Source organism: Malaclemys terrapin, chromosome 8 (genome assembly GCF_027887155.1).
Source record: "Malaclemys terrapin pileata isolate rMalTer1 chromosome 8, rMalTer1.hap1, whole genome shotgun sequence".
In the NCBI taxonomy this organism is placed as follows: Eukaryota; Metazoa; Chordata; order Testudines; family Emydidae; genus Malaclemys; species Malaclemys terrapin.
Window position 1 is genome coordinate 53,561,899 of NC_071512.1, and position 10,687 is coordinate 53,572,585.

A 10,687-nucleotide genomic window follows, 5' to 3' on the forward strand; every position below is an offset into this window, starting at 1 on the left:
TGCAGGGCTGTTGTTGATAAGGATGCATGTATCTGTGCTGATGGATCTGGTTAAGGAAAAATATGATGGTCCGATGCAATTTCTGAGTGACTTTATTAGAAAAAGAATTAGAGGGGCAGGAATTAAATCATTAAACAGATGGGCCACACTCAAACTCACACAGGTGCTCTCTACTACAATTTCTGGTGGGTCATCCTAGGCCAGTGGTTCTCAAATAGGGATACACATACTCCTGGAGGTACGCGGAGGTCTTCCAGAGGGTACGTCAACTCATCTAGATATTTGCCTAGTTTTACAATGGATTATGTGAAAAGCACAAACTAAAATTTCATACGATTACTTGTTTATACTGCTCGATCTACTATATCAGTGTTTCTCAACCTTTGGAGGTCGCAATTTATTTTATAATTAAATGAGAAAGTAAGCAATTTTTCACCAATAGTGTGCTGTGATACTTCTGTATTTTTATGTCTGATTTTGTGAGCAAGTAGTTAAGTGAGGTGAAACTTGGGGTACACAAGACAAATCAGCTTCCTGAAAGGGGTACAGTAGTCTGAAAAGGTTGAGAACCACTGTCCTAGGCTTCCAGGGCAATGCGAGAATCTAGGAGTTCTTCCTCGTTTTCCTACAGCATCAGTATAAACTAAACTTGCCAGCCAAATCTTTACCACTTCCAAATACCCTTTTGTAGCTCTGCCAGGAGTGTATTCTGGACCTGGCACATGCAGAAACTTTGCTCTAGCTCCTTTCTTTATCAGGACTAACATAGGAGCAGGGAGCTGCTCCATCCCAGCTGTGCTGATGCAGCAAAAGTACCTGGGCCTTTGTCCCAGAAGCTCTGCAGACTGTGTTATAAAAAGCCAGGTGGCAGTCTTCAGATTAGTCAATATTAGCAAAGGAAAATCCAGCACCTACAACAGCGCCAGCATCCTCCCTGCTTTGTCCTTAATTCCAATTAACAATGCAGCCGTAGCTCCTCCAGCAGCGAAGACAGCCCCAAACAAACTATCCCAACCTTGCAGAGCAAGACCGTTACCAATCGATGTGGTATAAAATGTTCAGGGCAATCTTTCTGAGAACTGCGAGCAATATAAATACCCAAGAATAATTCTTTGTCACGCTCAGGATTAATTTAGGCCACTGTTCATGCCATTCTTCCCCAAATTCTGGAAACTCAGATGTAACTGGAATGAATTTTTCTAGTTATGGTAAAGATAATGTGGCAGGACCATAGCCTTCTATATGGTGCATATCATGCTCTATTGCCACATCCTGACTTCATGGCTCATTAAAGTCAGGAGTTTCAGGAAAAGACTGGAGGCCTTGTCTACACTATGGGGGTAAGTCAATCTAAGTTACGCAACTCCAGCTATGTGAATAACATAGCAGGAGTCGACATAGCTTAGGTCGACTTACTGTGGTGTCTACATCACACTGGGTCAACAGGAGACACTCTCCTGTCGACTTACCTTACACTTCTCATTCTGGTGGAGTACTGGAGGGTGAGTGATCTGCAGTTGATTTAGTGGGTCTTCACTAGACCCACTAAATCGACCCCCGGTGCATCGATCACCACAGTAATTGTAGACATGCCCTAAGACAGGAGATAACAGGCCAAAAAAGATTTTGAAGATCAACTAGCCAAAGACTTAAAAACGAACAGCAAAAAGTTTAAATACATCAATAGCAGGAAGCCTGCCAAACAATCAGTGGGGCCACTGGTTGATTGAAGTGCTAAGGAGCACTCAGGGAAGATAGGGCCATTGCAGAGAAGCTAAATGAATTCTTTGCATTGATCTTCATTGCAGAGGATGTGAGGGAGATTTCCACACCTTGAGTCATTCTTTTTAGGTGACAAATCTGGGGAACTGTCCCAGATTGATGGGTCAGTTGAGGTTTTGGAACAATTTGATAAATTAAATAGTAACAAGTCACCAGAACTAGAAGATATTCACCCAAGAGTTCTGAAGGAACTCAGATATGAAATTGCAGAACTACAAACTGTGGTATGTAACCTATGATTTAAACCAGCTTCTGTACCAGATGACTGGAGGATAGCTAATGTGACAGCAATTTTTTAAAAAGGCTCCAGAGGCAGTTCTGGCAATTATAGACCAGTAAGCCTAACTTTAGTACAGTACCAGGCAACTGTAGTAAAGAACAAAATTATCAGACAGGTTCTCTACGGAGCAATATTACAGCAGATTTGTGTGCGCAAAGAGGGAATTTTGATCTGTAATAAGGTACAAATAAGAAGTACATTAGAAAGCAGGCTAGCAGCAGCCCAGAATGAGAACTGCAAAGTTGCATTTATTTCTAATCATTCAGACATGGAAAGGTTAAAAAAATAACACAACAATATTCTTTCACAATACCCCAACTTTAAAGGAAGGGGTCCATAATTTGGTGGGTGAGGGTAGTTATTCCCCTGGACAATTGTGGGCTAATTCTTGACCAGTTTTACACACTTCTCAGGGAAAGTTAAAACACTTCTAAAAACAGGCCTAACCTGATTGTCTTGTGCAACCAAGTCACTGGGAGTTTGGGGTACATGAGAAATGCAGGATCAGCCCCTAAATGACTATTTTGTGCACAGTAAGAAAGAGATGTTGCTGGTCAATTTAGTGCCACGATGTTGTTTATTTAAGGGCCTGATTCTGCCACCCCTTATTCACGTTGAATATTCACTACTCAGACACTAGTTCTTTTGGGGCTACTTACAGAGTAAGGGACTATTTGACTTAAGCGTAGCAGAATGGGGCCCTGAAGGAGCAGCACTGGTGTTATTTATTATTTGTATTGCCCATAGCACCTGGGAGCCCTAGCCCTAGAGCAGGACCCCATTGTGCTAGGTACTGTACAAACACAGAACAAAAAGACAGTCCTTGCCCCACAGAGCTTTGCTCTACACAAATGCATTAACATGGATGCACTATGAAGTATATGTATAAAAGAGTTTAGCTGCCCTGCTGTAGCATCAGCTTTGCCTTCACTGCTAAATAAGGTGTATTTTTTACCTTGAGGAACTTTCACTCAGGGTCCATGATAGCTAAATCCAGTTTATATGAGGGCTATCAAGTGATTTAAAAAATTAATTGTGATTAATCACGTGATTAATCGCAGTGTTAAACAATAATAGAATGCCATTTATTTAAATATTTTTGGATGTTTTCTATATATTCAAGTATATTGATTTCAATTACAACACAGAATACAACGTGTACAGTGCTCACTTTATTTTTGACTACAAGTATTTGCACTGAAAAAAAAAACCCAAAAGAAATAGTATTTTTCAGTTCACCTAATACAAGTACTGTAGTGCAATCTTTTTATCATGAAAGTTGAACTTACAAATGTAGAATTACGTTAAAAAATAACTGTATTAAAAAATAAAACAATGTAAAATTTTAGAGCGGGGATGGGCAAACTACGGCCTGCGGGCCAGATCCAGCCCACCAGCCGTTTAATCTGGCCCTCGAGCTCCTGCTGGGGAGCGGGGTCTGGGGCTTCCCTGCTCCAGCGCTCCAACTGGGCAGCAGGATCGGGGGCTGCTCCACGTGGCTCCCAGAAGCAGTGGCATGGCCCCCTCCGGCTCCTACATGTAGGGGCAGCCAGGGGGTTCCACTCTGCACGCTGCCCCTACCCCAAGTGCTGCCTCCCAGCCAGGAACGCTGCCAGCTTTTCCGCTGCCCTCGGCAGCAGAAGATCCCACCCCGAAATGCCACCCCCCCACAGAAATACTGCTGCGGTTGCCGCCCCCCAAATCGCAGCGCCCTAGGCCACTGCCTAGGTAGCCTAATGGGTTGCGCTGGCCCTGCCCCCAGCTCCCATTGGCCTGGCACTGCTGCCAATGGGAGCTGCAGGGGCAGTTTCTGTGGATGGGGTAGCGTGCAAAGCCACCTGGCCTCACCTCCGCATAGGAGCTGGAGAAGGGACATGCCGCTGCTTCCAGGAGCTGCTTGAGGTAAGCACCGCCCGGACCCTGCACCCCTGAGCCTCCCCCCATACCCCAACCCCCTGCCCCAGCCCTGATCCTCCTCTCACACTCCAAACACCTCAGTCCCAGCCAAAAGCACCTTCCTGCACCCCAAACCCCTCATCCCCAGCCCCACCCCAGAGCCTGCATCCCCAGCCAGAGCCTGCACCCCTTCCCACATGCCAACCCCCCGCCCCAGCCCTGATCCCCCTCCCACCCTCCAAATACCTCAGTTCCAGCCCAGAGCACCCTCCTACACCCCAAACTCCTGATCCCCAGCCCTCACCCCACCCACACCCAACACCCCCACTGCAGCCCAGAGCCCCCTCCTGCACCCTGAACTCATTTCTGGCCCCACCCCAGAGCCTGCACCCCCAGCCAGAGCCTTCACCCCCTCTAGCACACCAACCCCAATTTTTTGAGCATTCCTGGCCCACCATACAATTTCTATTACCAGATATGGCCCTCGGGTCAAAAAGTTTGCCCACACCCGTTTTAGAGCCTACAAGTCCAATTAGTCCTACTTCTTGTTCAGCCAATCACTCAGTCAAACAAGCTTATTTATATTTGCAGGAGATAATACTGCCTGCTTCTTGTTTACAATGTCACCTGAAACTGAGAACAGGCATTCTCATGGCACTATTGTAGCCGGGGTTGCAAGATATTTACCTGCCAGATTCGCTAAAGATTCATATGTCCCTTCATATTTCAAACACCCTTCCAGGGGACATGCTTCCATGCTGACGATGCGTTCGACTCAATAACAATCCAAAGCAGTGCAGACCAACACATGTTCATTTCCATTATCTGAGTCAGATGCCACCAGCAGAAGGTTGATTTTCTTTTTTGGTGGTTCGGGTTCTGTAGTTTCCGCATCGGAGTGTTGCTCTTTTAAGACTTCTGAAAGCGTGCTTCACACCTTGTATCTCTCAGATTTTGGAAGGTACTTCAGATTCTTAAACCTTGGGTCGAGTGCTGCAGCTATCTTTAGAAATCTCACATTGGTACCTTCTTTGCGTTTTGTCAAATCTGCAGTGAAAGTGTTCTTAAAATGAACAACATGTGCTGGGTCACCATCCAAGACTGCTATAATATGAAATATATGGCAGAATGCAGGTAAAACAGAGCAGGGGATATACAATTCTCCCCCAAGGAATTCAATCACAAATTTAATTAATGCATTATTTTTTTAATGAGCGTCATCAGCTTGGAAGCATGTCCTCTGGAATGGTGGCCGAAGCACGAAGGGGCATATGACTGTTTAACATATCTGGAACATAAATACCTTGCAATGCTGGCTACAAAAGTGCCATGCAAATGCCTGTTCTCACTTTCTGCTAACATTGTAAATAAGAAGAGGGCAGCATTATCTCCCATAAACGTAAACAAACTTGTTTATCTGAGCGATTGGCTGAACAAGAAGTAGGACTGAGTGGACTTGTAGACTCTGAAGTTTTATGTTGTTTTGTTTTTGAGTGCAGTTATGTAACAAAAAAAATCTACATTTGTAAATTGCTCTTTCACGACAGAGATCGCACTACAGTACTTGTATGAGGTGAATTGAAAAATACTATTTCTTTTATATTTTTTACAGTGCAAATATTTGTAATAAAAAATAATATACACTTTGATTTCAATTATAACACAGAATACAATATATATGAAAATGTAGAAAAACATCCAAAATATTTAATAAATTTCAGTTGGTATTCTATTGTTTAATAGTGCAATTAAAACTGTGATTAATCACGATTAATTTTTTTGAGTTAATCGCATGAGTTAACTGTGATTAATCAGCAGCCCTAGTTTATATACAATGCTTATTGTATCCACATTGCTTTATGGTTGAGAATTATGGGTACTGGCAAAACTTATAGAGCAGAAGCTGCAAACATTTGAAACAAGGTCCCTGTGCCAAATCCTAGGTGTGACAAGGTAAGATAGACTAGAATGGATGACATCCATAGATTAAAAGTGCGGTATGACCACAATCCTCAAAATGCACCAACATGGCTTGGCTATGTTGCCAGAATGACCCCATACCAACATACCATACAATTGTTTTGTAAGGAAGAACGCATGGAGAGAGAGGCCATGGACAACCAAGGAGATGTCCAAGGTATAACTTGGTATATAAAACCATCCAGGCAACCCCCAACAGGTTCAAATGGGAGCTCAAAACAGTGAAGATCAACCACTTTAGTTGTACTGTGAGGTAAACAAGTCAAAGTCAATCCCAGGTCTCGGGTTAGTGGTGACCTCACCCAATTTACCACATGGTAAAATTAAAGTGTCTTGTCTTCAGTGTGTTTTCCCTTGGGATAGTTCATATATAGGGTAACCAAGGTACTTGAGTTATCCCAAGGTAAAAACACAGTGAAGACAAGGGACTTTCATTCTACCACAAGGTAAATTAGGTGAGGTCAGCACTATACCACCACCTGGGGTTGACCTCGCTTTGTTGACCTCATAGTAAAACTAAAGGGGCTGGTCTTCACTGTGTTTTTTACCTCAGGACAGCTCATGCACATTATTTACCCTGAGCTAATGAATATACCTTCTTTTTAGCAGTGAAGACAAGGCCATAGATGGAAGTCAAACAGGGCAAGGAGCACTGAATCAACCATCTGCAATAAAGAAACTATATGGAGTTCCTTCAGAGACATTAAGCACAGAGCTACATTGTGCTCAGCGACCCCTGAAAGCTGAGAGGAGGTCGCGGCACTGTTCAGTGGAATGATTGAAGTTAGAATTTTGCCTCCTCCAGTCATAATAACGGAGGTGGTTCTTACAGGCCAGGCCTTTGAGTGAGTGCCCTATAATAAGGGGATTTCACAGAAGGGGCTTTACAGCTGCTAGGAGACAAGTGTTATTAAAGGGGACAGAGCTCTAATAAGAGCCTGGCTGCTGGGTCAGAGGGTGTGTCTCTGCCCTTCCATAAAGGACAAAATGAATAGCTTGAGGGCTCCAGTGCTCACACAGCTACAGATAATGATGAAATGGGGCTGGCTAAGCCAGGAGCCTACTTCACACATACTGGGGGAGGGGGAAGGAGGGAATGGATCTGTTTTCATCTCCATCCACAGGCTTGTGAGCACTGGTTAGCTGTGGTACAAAGGGCATGGCTTCTCTGCTGCCTATAAAAGAATAACACAACAATATTCTTTCACAATACCCCAGCTTTAAAGGAAGGGGTCCATAATTTGATGGGGGAGGGTAGTTATTCCCCTGGACAATTGTGGGCTAATTCTCAATCAGTTTTACGCACTTCTCAGGGGAAGGGCCCTGTGCGTACAGAATTCTGATGGTGCTGATCTGCACTCCAGCATTGCCAAAAGGTGCCATTTCACCTCCACCACTCCTTTCTGAGTGCCAGAGTCACTGCAGAGTCTGAGGGACCCAATCCTTGGAGGGAACTCTAGGGCAAGCAGCACAAAATCCCTTTCCAACCAACCATGAAGCACAATGCTAGGGAAAATCAAATGCACAACATACTTGTCCCATTGAACTACTCAGAAGATTTTCAAGCCTTTCCATTGGGATGTGGGTGAAAACAGAAGCCGAGCATCAGCAAAAATCAAAGAAAGCCTAGGCACCATATGGGGTTGACTGGGTTCTGTCTGTTTACAGTCACGGAACTGCAATCTTTCTTCCAGATCCACTCCCCTTACTCATGTGGGCAGTCTAGGGTGATGTCCTGATTTTTTAGGGACCGTCCCGATTTTGGCGTCTTTTTCTTATATATGCTCCTATTACCCCACCTCCACCCCCTGTCCCGATTTTTCACACTTGCTGTCTGGTCACCGTAGGGCAGCCCATGGGTACTCCTGCCTGACCCCTCCTCACTTCACCAAAGGCATTTCTAGGAATTTAGCACTGGTTCTGATAGTGCTGTCACACCCAACGCAATAAGAGCCACCCAATGCCCACCAGGGCTGAGTCTTGCCCCACACCTGGACTCTAGACACTGCTGAGTTAGACTACATCTACACTACAGGGGGGAGTCGATTTAAGATACGCAAATTCAGCTACGTGAATAGCATAGCTGAATTCGATGTATCGCAGCCGACTTACCCCGCTGTGAGGACGGCGGCAAAATCGACCTCTGCGGCTTCCTGTCGATGGCACTTACTCCCACCTCCGCTGGTGGAGTAAGAGCGTCGATTCAGGGATCGGTTGTCGCGTCCCAACGGGACGCGATAAATCGATCCCCGAGAGGTCGATTTCTACCCGCTGATTCAGGCGGGTAGTGTAGACCTAGCCTTAGAGGGGGGACAGAGGTTGCCTTTTTGCACCCCATGTGAGTTTGTGGAGCTCCTCCTAGGAGGCTTTGAAAGCAGCTTGCCCTTCCTGATTCCATTGGAGCCGCTGGACATGTCTCCACCAGGGTCTTATCACCTCCTCCTGGGCAGCTTGGCTGGTGGAGCTTGAAGGGGGGAAGGGACATGGGGAAAATAGACAAGACAGGGAAAGATCCGATCTGTTACTATGGTGTGTGTGGGGGGGAGGGGGTTAATTCTGGGAGCAGGGCAGGTTAAGAAGGGCCATCTAGGCAAGCCGTGTGCAGCCAGGCAGGGGATGCCTGCTCCAAGCGCCTAGGGCAGGGCTGGTGGAGAGAAGCCCCACCAATGGCAGGATACCTTTACTTCTCGGCTCTGGCTCCAGCGCTCCGCAGGGGCTCAGGGCAGACTGGTGCCTGCAGATCGGATCCCGGTGGAGCTCGGAGTAAGATACCCCCTGCCCTGCCCTGGTGCTTGGCACCCAGCCCGCCTGTCCCTTACCTTAGCGCCCGGGGTGGAGGCGATCAGCAGCAGCAGGAGCAGCGGGGCCAGCCGCCGGCCGGGAGAGCCGCGCAGGGCGGCCATCCTGCGCTCCTGCTCCATGGGAACAAGGCAGCGGCGGCAGCCCGGAGGCAGCCGCAGTCGCCTGAGCGCAGCCCTGCATGGCTGGGTAATTAATGACTTTCCAACCTGTTTGGTGGCTGGGCGCCCGCAGCTCCTCGGGGCCCTGATTGACACAAGCCGACCTGAGCCACCCGCAGCCCGCGGAGGGCGGGGGCCGCGTGCGCCTGTCCCTGCCCCGCATTCCTCCCGGGCCCGGGGAGGTTTGGGACGCAGACAAAGGAAGCCAAAGCCAGCGCAGCAGGATCCCTGCCTCTCCCCTCCACAGCCCCGGCTCCCTGGGGGTGGGGGAAGGGGCTCCCTCCAGCCAGGAATTGGGACAGGACCTGGCAGAGGAGCCAGGACCAGCACCGCTTCCCCAGGCTGTGTGTCTGAGAATCCGGATCCACATCGGATCAAGCCACTCTGCATTGCCGTGACCCCTTCCACCCAGGACAGCCCGGCACCCGCTGGCAGATGGCCCTGAATGAAGTAGGCAAGTGTGATAGTTATAGCCCCACTTTGCAGCTAGGGAAACTGAGGCACGAGACAATGAAGTCTGGGCAGGGCTGGGAAGAGAATCTTGGTCTAGTAACCATATTGTTCACACTTAAAAGAAGGGTCACTTCGGTGGTGACAGTGCTTGAAGATTGTGAAATGGTCCCTCTGATGATCAAAGGGCATTCTGGTCCTGGTGTCTGGACTCAGGGCACCACAGGCATATTGCTGTGCATAAAGGCTTTTTCCTGGTAATTGAAACTGGTCTGCACCTAGTCTGGATGCAGTTATATATATATAAGGTGTCTTATATCAGCATAGCTTATTCCCCTTCTCATACAGGAATAAGGTATATAGCAGTATAGGCACCCTTAAACCCCTATAGTTGGGTGCTGTTGTACTGCATAGTAGCATGGTAACAACTTCCTATGTAGACAAGACCTGAATGAATTTATCTTGAAACATTGAACAAGTGGCATGAACATTCACTTTGAGCAAAGCTTTGATCATGTCTCCTCTGATTTGTCCTTTCACTCCAGACACTGATCATCACACTGAACACTTCTTCCACTGAACTGTTTGTTCCAGGTCAACATAGAGGAGTTTCTATTCACTTGTCTCAAACAAACACTTTGGTCTGGTCTACACTACAGAGTTAAGTCAATACAAGGCAGCTTACGTTGACCTAACTATGAAAGTGTCTGCACTTAAATTTTGCTTTCGCTGACTTAATAAGTCCAACTCCATGAGCGGCGTAAAGTCAGGGTCAATGTAATTAGGTCAACACTGTCAGTGTAGACACTGCGTTGCTTATGCCAACTAATAGTGGCTTTCAGGAGCCTTTCCACACTGATAGTACAACCAATACCAGCACTCCTGGCGAGGATGCGCACTGCCGACACAAGGAGCAAAGTGTAGACATGAACAAGCTATGTAATTACTGCAGCGTCTGTATGCCGACATAAGTTAGGTTGACTTCACTTTGTAGTGTAGACAGGCCCTTTGCAGTTAGAACTTGTTCATGTGTGAAAGTTGTTTGGAATTATTTTCATCCACGTTAAATGATACAGACCAACAATGCACCCCACCACCTTGTTATCCTGGGTTAAGATGCTTCCCTTTGAGATCATCGTGCCCAGAACTGTGTTGTTTTGAATTAAGCATTCAGCATTCTTTGCAGAAATACTATGGTGCAATGCTCCACTGCTAGGTTCTGTGTTGTGGGATTTTTGTCACTGTGCAATACTTGCTGGAAGGCACTGGAATTCTGAGACTCGGGGTCAAACTAATTCCCATGATTTCTCTCCTGTCATCCCCTCATTCATCTGGCTTT

The 10,687-nt window shown here is 46.7% G+C and overlaps 1 protein-coding gene across 1 annotated transcript in view; it reads right to left on the reverse strand.

The window, feature by feature from the left end:
• LOC128842113 (ADAMTS-like protein 2) overlaps positions 1–8,836 on the reverse strand; it is a 45,547-nt gene extending 36,711 nt beyond the window's left edge. Inside the window, exon 1 of the mRNA XM_054037854.1 lies at positions 8,758–8,836. The gene's annotated coding sequence lies outside the window, so the exon portion shown is untranslated. The remainder of the gene's footprint in view (positions 1–8,757) is intronic.
• Positions 8,837–10,687: the final 1,851 nt, after the last annotated feature.